The following is a 13,383-nucleotide window of genomic DNA, read 5'->3' as shown; positions in this document are numbered from 1 at the left end:
ACTGGACATGCACCACATGTACGTATCTGTACAGTAGGCCTAGGGCCTTACGTTGACCAGTTTGTTTAGCCCCCTGGGTGGTCAACTTACAGAGGATCTACCTTAATCACTGGGACGGCTCTGACTGCAGGACAGACCTGCTATTTGAAGTCTCCAGGAAAGGAAGACCCAGAGCAGGAAGGTTGGCAAGCTTCAGTCTGACCCAGCAACTCCTCACCTTGCAGTGCACTGACTTTGGGGGACTCAGCTGGTCTGCCCCCCATTCCTTAGTCCACCGTGTTCAGGGTACACCTGTGCTCTGTACCCTCCTGATCCTGCTCCATCTTGTCTGTTTCAGCAATGTGATCAACAGGACAGTGTCCCCAGAATGAAGAGAGAGAGAAGGAAGAACCACCACAGTAAAGCGAATAGAGCCAGCCTTGGCTCTCCCTGAGTGGCCCCTTGCTAGGCTGTAGGTCAGTGATTCACCCAATGCAGCAGAACAGAGTACCAAGTCCCTGAGCAATCTGCAGGGAGCTCTAGGATGGAACCAGACAGGATCCCCAACAGCCCACAATCCTGGGCTATGGGTGGACACAGGGATGCTACCAGGCAGTTCATGGTGCCAGGGAAGCAGGCCCCGGAGACCCAGCTTCACCCAGCAGGCCTGGCCTAAATAATGCACACAAGTCCAAGGGGACCTACAGATGACCCTGCCTGCCACCAGGGCTCAGTGGACTCAGACCCTGGCCAGATGTGCCTCCTTAGGCAGGTTCCTCTCCCCCTCTGGAGTCTTTTCTCAAAAGTAAAATGAAGGGTGGCACCTGTGGCTCAGTGAGTAGGGCGCTGGCCCCATATACTGAGGGTGGCGGGTTCAAACCCAGCCCCGGCCAAACTGCAACAAAAAAAATAGCCAGGCGTTGTGGTTCCAGCTACTCAGGAGGCTGAGGCAAGAGAATCACCTAAGCCCAGGAGTTGGAGGTTGCTGTGAGCTGTGTGATGCCACGGCACTCTACTGGGGGCGATAAAGTGAGACTCTTTCTCTAAAAAAAAAAAAAAAAAAAAAAAGTAAGAGGAAGGCAGGCCAAGTCTGGGTGCTTACAGGTCCTCTGGAGAACTTGTTAAAAGAAAAACAGATTTCCTGGCTCACATCTGTAATCCCAGCATTTTGGGAAGTCAAGGTGGGAGGATCACTTCAGCCCAAAACTCGGGAATAACAGTGAGCTATGATTCCACCACTGTACTCCACCTTCTCAGAAAAGCCAGAAAAACACAAAACCCAGATTCCTGGGTCCCACCCCTCCAGAAGAACCAACATCTGCACTTCCCCAAGCTCCTAAGCTTCTGGCTTGGGAATCACTGGCCAGAACTCAGTATGGGGTTGAGAAACAGTGGGACAGGACACAATACCCAAAGTCCTCAAAGAGGAGAGGGCAACTAACCAGCATCCTTTGCCTTCCCCAAGTCTGGCCCTGCTCATCACCCTCCTAACAGCCTTCTTCCCCACAGAAGAGGAGCCTGCTCTCAAGGCAGCACTGCCTGGGGCGTCCCTCCTGCTTGTTTCTGAGAGCTGTGCCCAAGCCCTTCCTACATCCCAACCTCAATCAGCCACTTCAGCGTGGCTAGCACCCCAGGTACCCAGGGAGCAAGTCTGAGCCAGCCGGACCACACATGACTGTAGTGGGGGCTGTGCTGGGGCTGAGGAGTCCTCAGGTTGCCCCTGGGTTTCCACTGTTGTGGGGTGGGTTGGGTGGGGACCAGGGCTCAGAGCAGGCAGGAGGTCTCTACAGGGACAGTTAGGGACACAAAAGACCTGGTCCTCCAGAGAGCTGGCTCCTCCTAGCTAGCCTGAGAAGAATATGGGGGAGGCAGATAGGATATGGCTGGATGGATCTTGGGGAATAGGAGACTCACCTCTCCCAGGAGCAGGATTAGAGCTGTACTGGGGGTGGGGCTGCTGGTGTGGGCTGGAGGTGGGGGAAGGGGAACCAGGCTCAGGCACAGGCATTTCAAAAATTTGCTCCTTTTCCACTTAACTCCCTCCCCCCCCCCAAGCCTGTGGCTCCCAGAATGGCATTTCCGCTCTGGAAACAAGGCCCCAGGATCTACACCCCACTGTGTTGGAGAGGGCATAGGTGGAAGGATGCCCTCTCCTAGGCTAGTGTAGGAGGTGGGAATGCCCAGTGGGCAAGCTCTGGGTAGGGTATACGAGGGGCAAAAGCTCTCCCCACCTCCAGTCTGACCTCCCTGGTCCTAAGACTGCTGCCAAGGACACTAACAAGGATGCAGCCCCAGGTGCCTCGCACAGCCTCCGTGCCCAGCTCCATGCCATAGGCCTTATGACCACACACTTACTTCACGCCACAGCAGTCCTGTAGAACAGCCTCCACCATTAGCACCATTTTATGGATGAACAGACTGAGACCCAGATTACCAGCCCTTGGCCCATTCCACACACTCCCAAGCACAGAAGGGACAGGGCTGGTGGCGAAGACATGGATGGTGGGGCTGCTAGACCTCAGCCCACCCTGACTACTCTGCAGCAGGATGGGAATAGACAGACAATAGAAATCCAAAGGCCCCTGACACACTCAGACTCCAAGAGGACAGGCAGCAGAGATAGAAGCAACCCCCACAGCAACACGAACTCAGCACAGGGGCCCAGCTCAGCCCAGCCCATCCCAACCCACTGAAGCTTAGCTCTGCTAGTAAGGAGGGGGTCTGGAAAATACTTGTTAATTGGATGGGACCTCAAAGGTAGCACTGGTGGGAAGGGCTGGCCAGGGTGAGGAAATCTGAGGCTGCCACCACTACCCCCCCATCTCAGGAATGGGGTGGTTAAGACATAAGCACCAGCGAGAGGAGCGGGGAGGGAGAGCTGCTGGACCGTGGAGATGGCAGCAGGTGTGCAGCACAGGCGCCAACAGGGTGCTCCCCCCAACAGCTGTCTGTCACCTCAGGCGTGGCCTGGCACCTCCAGCTAGGCTGAAGATGAGCTCAGAGGCTGGACGGGATGTCACCAATCCCTGAGGGCCTGAATAGCTGTTTGTACAGGCAACAGGGCAGGCCCAGCACATGGGGACACTGAAGTATCTCCTGGGGGTGGGCTGCTTAGACTGGACCCTACCTAAGCGGGGAGAAAGCCTGGGACAGAGCTCCTGCCCTCTGGGCTGTCTTAACCTTCAACGGACCCAGTGCACAAAAGAACCCTTTCTCGCTTAATGCTTAACAATGCCCATCGCAGCCCCAGCAACAGCAACAGCAAATGGGGCGGGGGAGGCACAGTGTAAATGTCACCTCCAGGGGACCAGTCAGACAAACCACAGCTCCTCAATGGGACTCTTCACAGCTACTAAGATGGCCACCTCCAAAGACTGAAATAATGCAGGAAAATGCTTATAACAAAGTGAAAGAGCAGATTAAAGGCTGAGTGCCTGCACAATGTTACGGCATGTAGCCCAGGCTGCTCCTGTGCTTCAGCCTCCCAGCAAAAACTGAGAAGGGGGCTCGATGGGTCAGCTGATGGTTGGCTCTGGGAGTGGCAGCAGCAGCAGGAGAGGATTTCCTGAGGCCGGAGGTGAGTACTGCCAACTCCAGGGACAGGAAGAAACCATGCTCTGGAGGGCTATAGGGAGTTAACGCTTTCCCCTTGTGCCGGGCACCTCTGGGGGCAAGCTGAAAACCTAGGTGAGGGTACAGGGACCCTTGTGGATGGCACAGAGAAGAGGTGAGCCCGGCTGTACACACAGACTGGACACCCCACACACCTGTCATCAGTCAGTCTCACTGCTGCCCTGGGTACCAGGATGGAACTATAGTTACCCAGAGGCTCAGAGAAGGGCAGTGCCTTGCCCAGGTCACACGGGGAGAAAGTGGTAGAGCTCACAACCCCCTACCTAGCATCAGGAGTGTGCCCACTGAAAAGCATCCCAGGTGACCCCAGACAAGGCAGTTAGGGCGGGTGTGAGCGTTGTTGGGTGGACGACCAGTGGGCAGTCCATTTTGTCACAGCAGTGACTGATGTGGAAAGGTGAGCAGGCCCTACAGCCTGGAGCCAAATCCCTCCTCAGCAGGCCACCAGGGGACCAGGGCAGGCCTCAAGGTGTGCAGGGTTGGGTGGAGCCATCAGGTGGGGATGGCTCCACCAGGATAAGGGGTGCTGGGGGATACAGAGGACCTGGGCCTCCCTGCACTCAGATCCAGGCCTAGATCTGCAAGCCCACTGCCCTCCCCCCGTACCCTCAGGTGCTGTCAAGGTACAGACCTGGAAGATAAAGCACAGCGGCCCTAACTGTCGTCAGGCTTTTGTAATTTGAAAATTAAAGACCAGTAGAGGTGCCTGCAGGGAGGTGCCTGTCTTGGCCTCTCTGAGGGACTATGTCCCATAGGTGAGGCTGGAGTGGGCCAACAAGGCTGGGCCCTGGGGTGCTGTCCAGAGGCTTTCTGCCCCCCCCACTTCCCGTGCTGGCCCTGGTAGCCTGACCTCCTCCTTTCTCTTCTGTACCCTTTTTTCTAGCCTCCCATCACCCTCTAAGAACCACCCTCTCTGGCGACCACATTCACTGAGGCTGGCGGGTTTGAACCCAGCCAGGCCAGCTAAAACAACAACTGCAACAAAAGAATAGCCAGGTGTTGTGGTGTCCCAGCTACTTGGGAGGCTGAGGCAAGAGAATCGCTTAAGACCAAAAGTGTGAGGTTGCTGTAAGCTGTGATGCCACGCACTCTACCCAGGGTGACAGCTTGAGATTCTGTTTCAAAAAAAAAAAAAAAAGAACCACCCTCTTTCCTCTTGTCAGGGGCCTCCTTGGGTGTTGGCTGGCAGGTATGGGCTTGGATCAACAGCCAGGTGCGTGTGTGCCCATGTGTGTGTGTCTGGGCCTTGTGCACTGTCTTCCCCGCCAACCTTGAATCCCACTCCTGCATCCCTGTCCTATGGCAGAGTGGCCCCTCAACATGGCTTAGGGGAGGAAGGGTCCTTGGGGAGGGCAGATGGAGAAGAGAGGGGCTTAGTCTGCAAAGAGGAAGCAGAGCAGGGAGCAAGTCCCTGTCCTCAGAGAGCAAGCCCAGCCCTCTGATGGGCTGGGTGGGCAGGCGCAAGGGTGTGGTCAAGAGGCTCCCCAGGCCCCAGCCATCTGCTCTCACTCTCCCATGGCAACCAGCCCCAGCACATCAGGCAGAGAGTGACTTCACAAGCCATTGCCTGCCCGCCCATGGCCGCTTCCACCAAACACAGGTGCCCATACACTGAGTTACCCGTAGAAGGGCAGAGCATGTTGTCAGGCCACTCTGCTGGGAAGGGCTGGCCAGGGGCCCACGGGGGCACAGGAGGAGACCCTGGGCGCTCTGGGGTGGGAATGCAGGAAACAGTATCTCCAGAGAAGGCAGAGCAACAGCAGCGACTAGAAAGCAGGGTGTTTTGTCCCTCCTGGACAGTAACCTGGGGCGGCAGCCATCCCACCTGGGCCTGCTCCTTTGTCCCAGGAGACCCAGGGCCCTGCTCTCATCCTCCAAGGACAGGAGCAGGCAACATTGATGATTCCAGACAACATTAACAGCTTCTCAGGGAGGTGCCAGTCACTGCCCCTCTCAGAGCCTTAGAGGTGAGGCTCATCTGTCACACCTACACACAGCCAGCAGCCCTGCCCATCTCTAGGGCTGTGAGACTATGGCACAGGCAGGCTGTCGTGCACAAGGCCCTGGGCGTCCCACCACCAGCAGCACACTCACACCCTGTGTGTCATGCACACGCCCTTGGCCTGCCCAGATGCACATGCACACCCCACTAAGCCCGACCCCCAACAGACCCTCCCTGCTCTCCCCACACCTTGTACAGACACATATCCCCTCAGGTGCTCTGGGCTTCCCCAAAAAACCTGCTCTGAGACTCCAAGACAAAGTCTTTCCTTGAGCTCTGCTGCTCTGGATCCACTAACCAACTTGGGAGAGGGAAGGGTCTCCCGTCGGGATCCCTGTGGGAGGATGGGGAACAGCCTGGTATAGGGTCTGTCACTGCACATTATAATGGGATGCTCATTCATCCGCACCCACTGACTGGACACCGGCCGGACGCTAGGCTCTGCACTGGCTACTGCTGCTGAAAAGGACAATCCATGTCCTCAGGGACTCACGCCCCATGGCAAGGGACAAACACGCACCCCTCTGTGGAGGTGAGAACACCAAGGGACAGCAAAGCAGGCAGTGACGGGGAGGGGTGTGTGGGGGGCGCCTCTCTGAGGAGGTGGCATTTGAGCAGATGTGTGAATCTTTTGCTAAGGCTCATTATGCAGGAAAAAAATAACAGTAAAGATTTGTAAAAATAGCTCAGACAGGCCAAATCCTTCCATCTAAGAAAGAGCCGGGATGGCACAGAAGCCTGGGGTGGGTGGGGCCACAGGGTGCTCTCAAACAACCCCTGCCTTTCCTAGCTTCTTGCAAGGTGCGGTGTCTACTGCGCCTGGGGCTCCCAGGGTGAATGCAGGTACAGCCCTGAGTGTCTGCTTGGTGGGGCATCTTGGTGCATGGCTTAGGAAGAAGAAAGAGCCTAGGATTCTGTCTGGGCTGGAGAGGAAGGAGGGACATGGCTGCTCCACTGCCTTTCTCCTACTTCCTGCTCTCCTCAGGGCCCCTTGGAGCACACAAATGACTCAAAGGTCTTGCCCTTCAAAGTCAACTGGGAAGAAAGAATTCAAACTCTGACACCTGGTGAGGACTATGAACAGAGAAGAGGGTGGCTATCCCTGGTCTGAGCAAGCCCACAGCTTTCAAGAGCTAGGATTTGGGGGCACAGACCTCTGGGCATGCCTCAAGAGAGACAGAAGTGGGTATCAGGCTTTATAAAATACTGGAATAGGGTGTTAAGCCAACAATAATGCCAGTGTTCCAATACCTAAAAATACAGAGCACACAAGAGTCAGATTCTTCAGCAAGAGATGGATAGTACGCTGTGGTATGTTCATAAACGAACACCACTCAGCAACGACAGAAAAGAAAAAAACGTTGATGCATACCACAAAGATGAAAATGTCACAGCCATTATGGTGAATGAAAGCAGCAAGGTCCAAGAGCACCACTTACAGAAAGTTCAAGACAGGAGAATCGGAGAAGCCCGAGGCAGGTGGATGGCGTGAGCTCAGGAGTCTGAGACCAGCCTGAGCAAGAGCGAGATCCCATCTCTACCAAAAACAGAAAAACTAGCTGGGTGTGGTGGCAGGCACCTGTAGTCCCAGCTACTCGGGAGGCTAAGGCAGGAGGATCTATTGAGCCCAAGAGTTTGAAGATGCTGTGAGATATGATGACTCCCTGGCACTCTACCCAGGGTGACAGAGTAAGACTATGTCTCAAAAAAAGAAGAAAGAAAAGAAAGGCAAATCTAAACTGGGGGACAAAAACACAAATGGCAGATGAGGGCTCTTCACGTAAAGCAGCTTTTGAGGACTTCCTGAGGCGCTGGAGACATTCATTGCCTTGGTCTGACTGATGATTACATGGTCTTCATTAGTCAAAACTCATCCAACTGTACAATTTAACATCTTGACTTTTCACAACATGTAAAATCTATCTCAATAAAAGAGTCTCAATTGGTAAAAAATAAAATAAAATAAAACAAACCACAGAAGAAAAAATATGTGGCATTACGGATACCAAAAACAGGTATTGGCAGCCTAAACCACCATGTTACCTGTTTTGCCCTGGCTGTTAGGGAGCTTAGGTTAAATCTGTATGCCTACTTAACCTAAGCTTTCTGGAATAATTTTTTCTCTTTCCCCACACATTCCATAATTCTAGCTCTTTTGATGATTCTAGATTATTTGTATCTTCCACTATAATCTGCTTCAAATCCTTCTTGGAACTTGGCAAGGCTTGAATAATAAATTAAAATTACTGAAAAGCCTCCTCAGCCCCTAATCCTCCCTTAGAGAAGAGATTAACTTTAGAGCCAAAACTTGTGACCATGTCTCTCGCCAGAGTGGACATCCTTCTTCACCTCCACCGAAGTCCCCACCTGTCCTCAGCTCCTTTGCTCTTTCCTCAAGAGAGGGAGACAGTGCCCCTGCAAACAGTGACTCAGACAAAACCACAGAAACGTGGGGCTTGACCAGGATGTTAACAAAAGCAAGCAGCTGCAATGAAGCCAAGGCCAAGGCTTGGGAGTGAAGTGCACACAGGGAGGGAAGGGGGCCATGGCTGACCACAAGGCACAGCCACAGGCCCAACAGTGGGAAGTGGGGAGGGCTGCAAGTGCCACCCACATTCTGCACTCACAGCCTTGAGCCCCCCTCCCTTAAGATACCGTGACCCCTTGGGCAGGGGTGGGGCCATTCTGCCCTCAGAGGACCCAGCCTGCCCCTTACCAGAAGGACAAGGCTGCTGCAGACCACACCTGAGGAGAAGCTTGCACCTGGCAGTGGCTCCTGGGGTCAAGGACAAGGACAAGGACTGGCCCATCTTCCTGCAGCCCACACCAGGGCAGGGAAGAGGCCAGGGCCAGCCAATCATTCAGGCTTTGGTGGGAACCATTCAGACCATAAAGAAAGGGCTGGAGGCAGACTGGGCAGGCCACTGAGGATCCTGGGGGGGGGGGGTTCATCAGCTGGGGCCTAGATCAGCTAGGCAGGGCTGAGAACCACCCCCCAAGCTGGCCAGGCAGGAGCCAGGACTAGGTCTTAGGGCAGGATAAAGATAATAATCTCCACCACAGCAGCCATGTGACTTGCTAACCAATCTCTCCCCAAACCCCAAGAGCTCCATGCTGTTAACATCCCCATGATACAGATGAGGAAACTGAGGCTCAGTGAGGTTCATCAATTAACTCAAGGCATACAGCAAGCACCAAAACACTCTCCCCACCCTGAAGCAGCCTCTCCAGGAATCACAAAGCCCCCGACGAGGTCTCAGGAGAGTTGCGGAAAGGCCAGTCTCTGAAAGAGGATGCTGGCCCCTGCCTGCCCGTGCTCCTGGGATCACACGCTCAGCCAGTGGCCAGGGGCACACTGCAGCAAAGAGGCAGAGAGAGAGGAGTCAGGCAGCCTCAAGTCCTGCCCTGAGGACACCTACAGTCTGGCCAGGCAGCCTGACAGCAACCAAAGGACCCCTACCACTAAACATAATCAGAAACGGACAATCACCAATGGGACAAGAGGCTTTCCTGCAGCCCAGCAGCAGGGGAAGACGCACTACTCCTACAGAGGGAGGGACAGCAGAGCCAGGGCCCTACCGCAGGCTGGAGAGGGTATGGCAGACTGAGCTGAGGACTTTGGACTTGGATGTGGCCTCTTCCCACTGTCCGCTCTTGAGCCTGTTCTACCAGGCGCCAGCTATCCACTGCTTCGCCGTCACAGCCAGCTGTGAACCCCAGGGCAGACCCTTGTGGCTTCTTGGCCAACTCTCCCCTCACAGTGCTGGCTGGCACAGAGCCAGCCACAAAGGGGGTTCCAGGACGGCTGGCAGAGGTTCAACCAGATGCCAAGCCCAGTCTAGTGATCCCCATTGATCCCTGCTGGGGCTGGATGGACTAGACTGAGCCTGCTGCTCAGCCCTGGGCAAGCCACCTGGCATCTGAGTCTAGGTTGCCTCGTCTCCCAGGGGCACTGAAGGGGTAACACAAGCTCACACTTGGAAAGCTTCAAGCAGAGGGTCGGTCTCTCAGTTGCCTTGGCCTCCAGAGACGGCTGAGCAGGCTGCAGGCCCCACAATTAGAGGCTATGCAAGATGATGTTCATTTTATGGCTTTGGATCCTGCCAGTCTTGGTTCCCACCCTGCCTCTGCCTCTGCCTCTGCCTCTCACTGGCCATGCAACTCTAGTAAGACATAGGCCCTCCCTGAGCCTAGGAGGCCCTGGGCCCACAGGGCAGCATCTGTGCTCCGCAAAAGGACCCCTCCCTCAATGAAAGAGCACAGGAGGGGCTGGAATGGTTGTACCCATTTCACAGACAGGAAAAGGGAGGGAAAACAGACAGTAGAGGGGAGTGCTCTGCAAGCTGGAGGCCTGCCTCTTGCCTGGCAGTGCCAGGGGGCAGTAGCATCTTGCCACTGCTAAACATGGACACCATGCCAACACCAGCCAGGGGTCTGAGGTCTGTGGCACAGCTGTTTTCCCTTCAAGTATGTCCTGCCAGCCAAGGGAAGAAACAGGCGCAGGGCACTGGACAGCCGTGCCCAAGAGGAAAGCAGAGTCAGAGAGCAAGCAGGTGAGCATCCAGGAGGAAGCAGCACTGGGCAGGGAGCCAGGGACACTAGGGTGCCTTATCCTCTCTGGGCCCCAGACCCCATGTGAGTGACACCAGCCCACCCCTGCTCAGACACTCAGGGAGTCAATCCCCACTCAACCTGGCCCACCCAACCTCTTCTCTCTGTTCTGAAGCATCTTGTAATTTCTGTGGGCCAAAGTGCCTGCGTCAGCCTCATCCAGGAAAAGACTGCCCAAATGAATGGGTGTGCTTAAAACCCAAATGTGTCCCAGAGCACCACGTGGACAGTCTCATTCCTGATTCCAGGAGCAGGACCTGAGCGGGCAGCTCAGTCTAGAAGCCTCCACAGGGCCCTCTCGGCACATGAAACCAATTTTCTGAACATTTCACGGCTGCTCCAAAAATGAACTCCTCCCAGCCCCACCTCCTCACCACATAGATGGCCTAAGGTCCTAGGAGAGAGCTAGGATAATGTAACAGCCACACAGAGGGCAGATGGCAAGACCCTCACCCAACCCTACAGAATTCCTGTGGGCTGTGGCTGTAAGTGAGAGGGTGGGAAGTGACTTGAATCCAGTGATGGTGTGGCTGGAACAAGCAGACCTCGGTGGTAGGACTCAACAACAGTGCCAGTCTGTCCAAGCGCCACCCGGCCTGCCATCCCTCTAGTTACAGACAAGTCAAGCCAGGAAGGCTGCCCAAAGTGCCCTGAAGCGAGGGGTCAGTGCGCCATCCAAGACCACCAAACCAAAACAAACGGGTCCTCTCCATAAGAGGCCCAGCTGGGCTATGATGTGGCCTGAGTGACATCTGTTTACTACTGCCCTCCAACAGGCTCAGATGGTCCACCTTGTCTCTCTGACCAGTGCTCACAGGAGCAGGACTGGTCAGCCCCCTGATGACCCCAGGCCAGGGAAGGTCCAGTGCTCTGCAGGAAAGTAGAGGAGAACAGGGCTCGGCAGGCATCTTCTGCCTTCTTTCTTTCTAAAGATGAGGCAATTATGCTCTGAACCAGAACAGATGGGGGGTGGGGGGTTCACATTAGCGCAGTCTGGAAGCCCTAATTTTTTCATCTGTAACTCTGCATTACCGCTTCTGGAGGCGGGCAGGAGCTGGGCTCTTTAATTCCATAATAACAATGCTTTGACCTTACCCAGCTTCTCTCCTCCAGCAATCTGCACACACTCTGTGGTATTTAACGAAGAGGCCACTTGCCCTGCCAGGGAACCCCAACTGTCTGCTCCACAGAAAGGACAGGGTCCCCTGGGTGAGGAGCAATTCCAGAAACAAGGTCACAGTGGCCCACTGCCCTTTCACAACAGAGAGAAAAGTCCCCAAGTCAACAGAGAAACAATGGCAGAAGGCCCCAGCTCTCCCCTTTCCTGGCAGGATGATGGTGTCCACCTCCCACCTGGGTCAGTCTATCTGGAAAGTGGGTCTGGGCCTGAGGCCTGTCACCGAGGATAGCCAGGATCACTTGCCTCCCTCAGAAGGTGAGATCCAGATGCCCAGAGACCGCAGGGCCCTGTTGTGGAGCCCTGGCCTGGAGTCTGCAGGAGGTACCAGTCCTGCCAGGAAGAAGGGGTGTCGAGCAGAAGAGAAGCCCCCAAAGCTGAGGATGGGGGGCGGGGTGTGGAAGCTGCAGAGGGGGGAAAACTTCCTGGGAAAGTGAGTACTGTACACCAGCCATTCTGGGGGTGGGTACGGTTACCACCAGCTAAACTGTCCTGGGAAAGAGGTGTCTACTGGGACAGGCGCAGACTGCACCGGAGCCTGGCCAGCCCTGGCCTTCCCGGTGAGGTCCTGGGAGCACAGTAGAGCAGCTATCAGAGAGGGTTTCCTGCAGGGTAACACGTATCTCCTCAACCTCACCAGCCCAGCAGGGTCCGGCAGCCCTGGAAGGGGTTTCCTAAGAGCAGCAGAGACCCCTCCCTATTAGGCCTAGCCATCCTAGTGTGGGGTCGTAGAGCACTGCACGGACTCTTCAGCCTGGCCCAGCTGTCCCTGGGGGCTCCCAGGGAGCCAACAAAGACCCCGGCCCACCTAGCCATCTTGGGGAGATCCCCGCGGGGAAAGCACCGACCCCAGTCCGACCCCTCTCTCCAGGAAGAGTATGCAAAGGCAGGAACAGAGAGGCCGGCTTGGTGGAGACTCCCCCACCTCCCCCTCCCAGGCTCGAGATGGCCCAGGTGGACCGACCCCCAGTTGGGGTGACCCCCAGTCCAGAAGCCCCCGCAGCATCAGGCCTGCAGCGGACCGCGCGAGGTCGCAGGCCCGGCCGGAGGTAGCAACCCCGGGATCCCGGTCAGCGGTCAGTACTCACCGGCACGGACATCTTGGCCGCCGCTCCGGAGGCCCAACGGGCAGCGGCGCGGCAGGCTGGGAGCTCGGGTCCGCCTGCGCCGCTTTGGGCCCCCGGCGCCGGCTCCCGGTGCTCTCGCTGCTGCCCGCTGACTCCTGCGCGTTCCCGGCGGCCGGACAGTCCGGCCGCTCCTGCCGCGCCGCGCATGCGCCGCCCGCGCCGCCCCTCCCCCTCCCGTCTCCTCCGCTGGGGGCCTCGTTAAAGGCAAGGACCCCGGTCCTCTGCGGGTTTGTGTCGGCTCAACGCAGCTAGACGGTTCTGTGTCCACACCTTGCCCATCCATCAAGGGCCACCTTCAGTCAGTCGCACCATCTCCTGTTCGTTCATCCTGTTCCCCCACCCGTACACTGCACATCCGTGGGTTCTAGGCTCTTGTCCTGTAGCCCCGGCCCGGCTCCCAGTCCCAGTGTCCCGGCGCGGACCAGGAAGAGCTGGGTCCGGCAGAAGGCCACCGCCGATCGGCGGAGCAAGGATCCTAGAACCTCTCTGCCCGCTCCCAGATGACTGAGACCCCAGAGACACCCCTCCCACACCCCCACGCGGTGCTGTCGGAAGGCCTCTGCCCCCACCCCCAGGAAAGAAGAGCGCCTGGCTTCCTGGGGAAGGGCTGGCTTATCCAGTGACATCTGGACGCTTCTAGGCAAGATCCTCCTGTCTCCAGGAACCCCAGGAACGGGCACACCCACAGCCGGGCCGCTCAGCTCCCGCATCGCCGACTAGGCCTTCGGATGCTGAAAGGCAGGCATTCGCAGACCTGAGCCTTCTTCCCCAGATTAAACACCCTCAATATCTCCAACACATGGGACATGGTGCCCCAAATGGTACCTGCAAACGCTGGGCACCTATATATTCGT

The sequence above is a fragment of the Otolemur garnettii genome, unplaced genomic scaffold, assembly GCF_000181295.1.
Source record: "Otolemur garnettii isolate 467f Iridium unplaced genomic scaffold, OtoGar3 scaffold00047, whole genome shotgun sequence".
Lineage (NCBI taxonomy): Eukaryota > Metazoa > Chordata > Mammalia > Primates > Galagidae > Otolemur > Otolemur garnettii.
Note: the sequence above shows the minus strand (reverse complement) of the source record.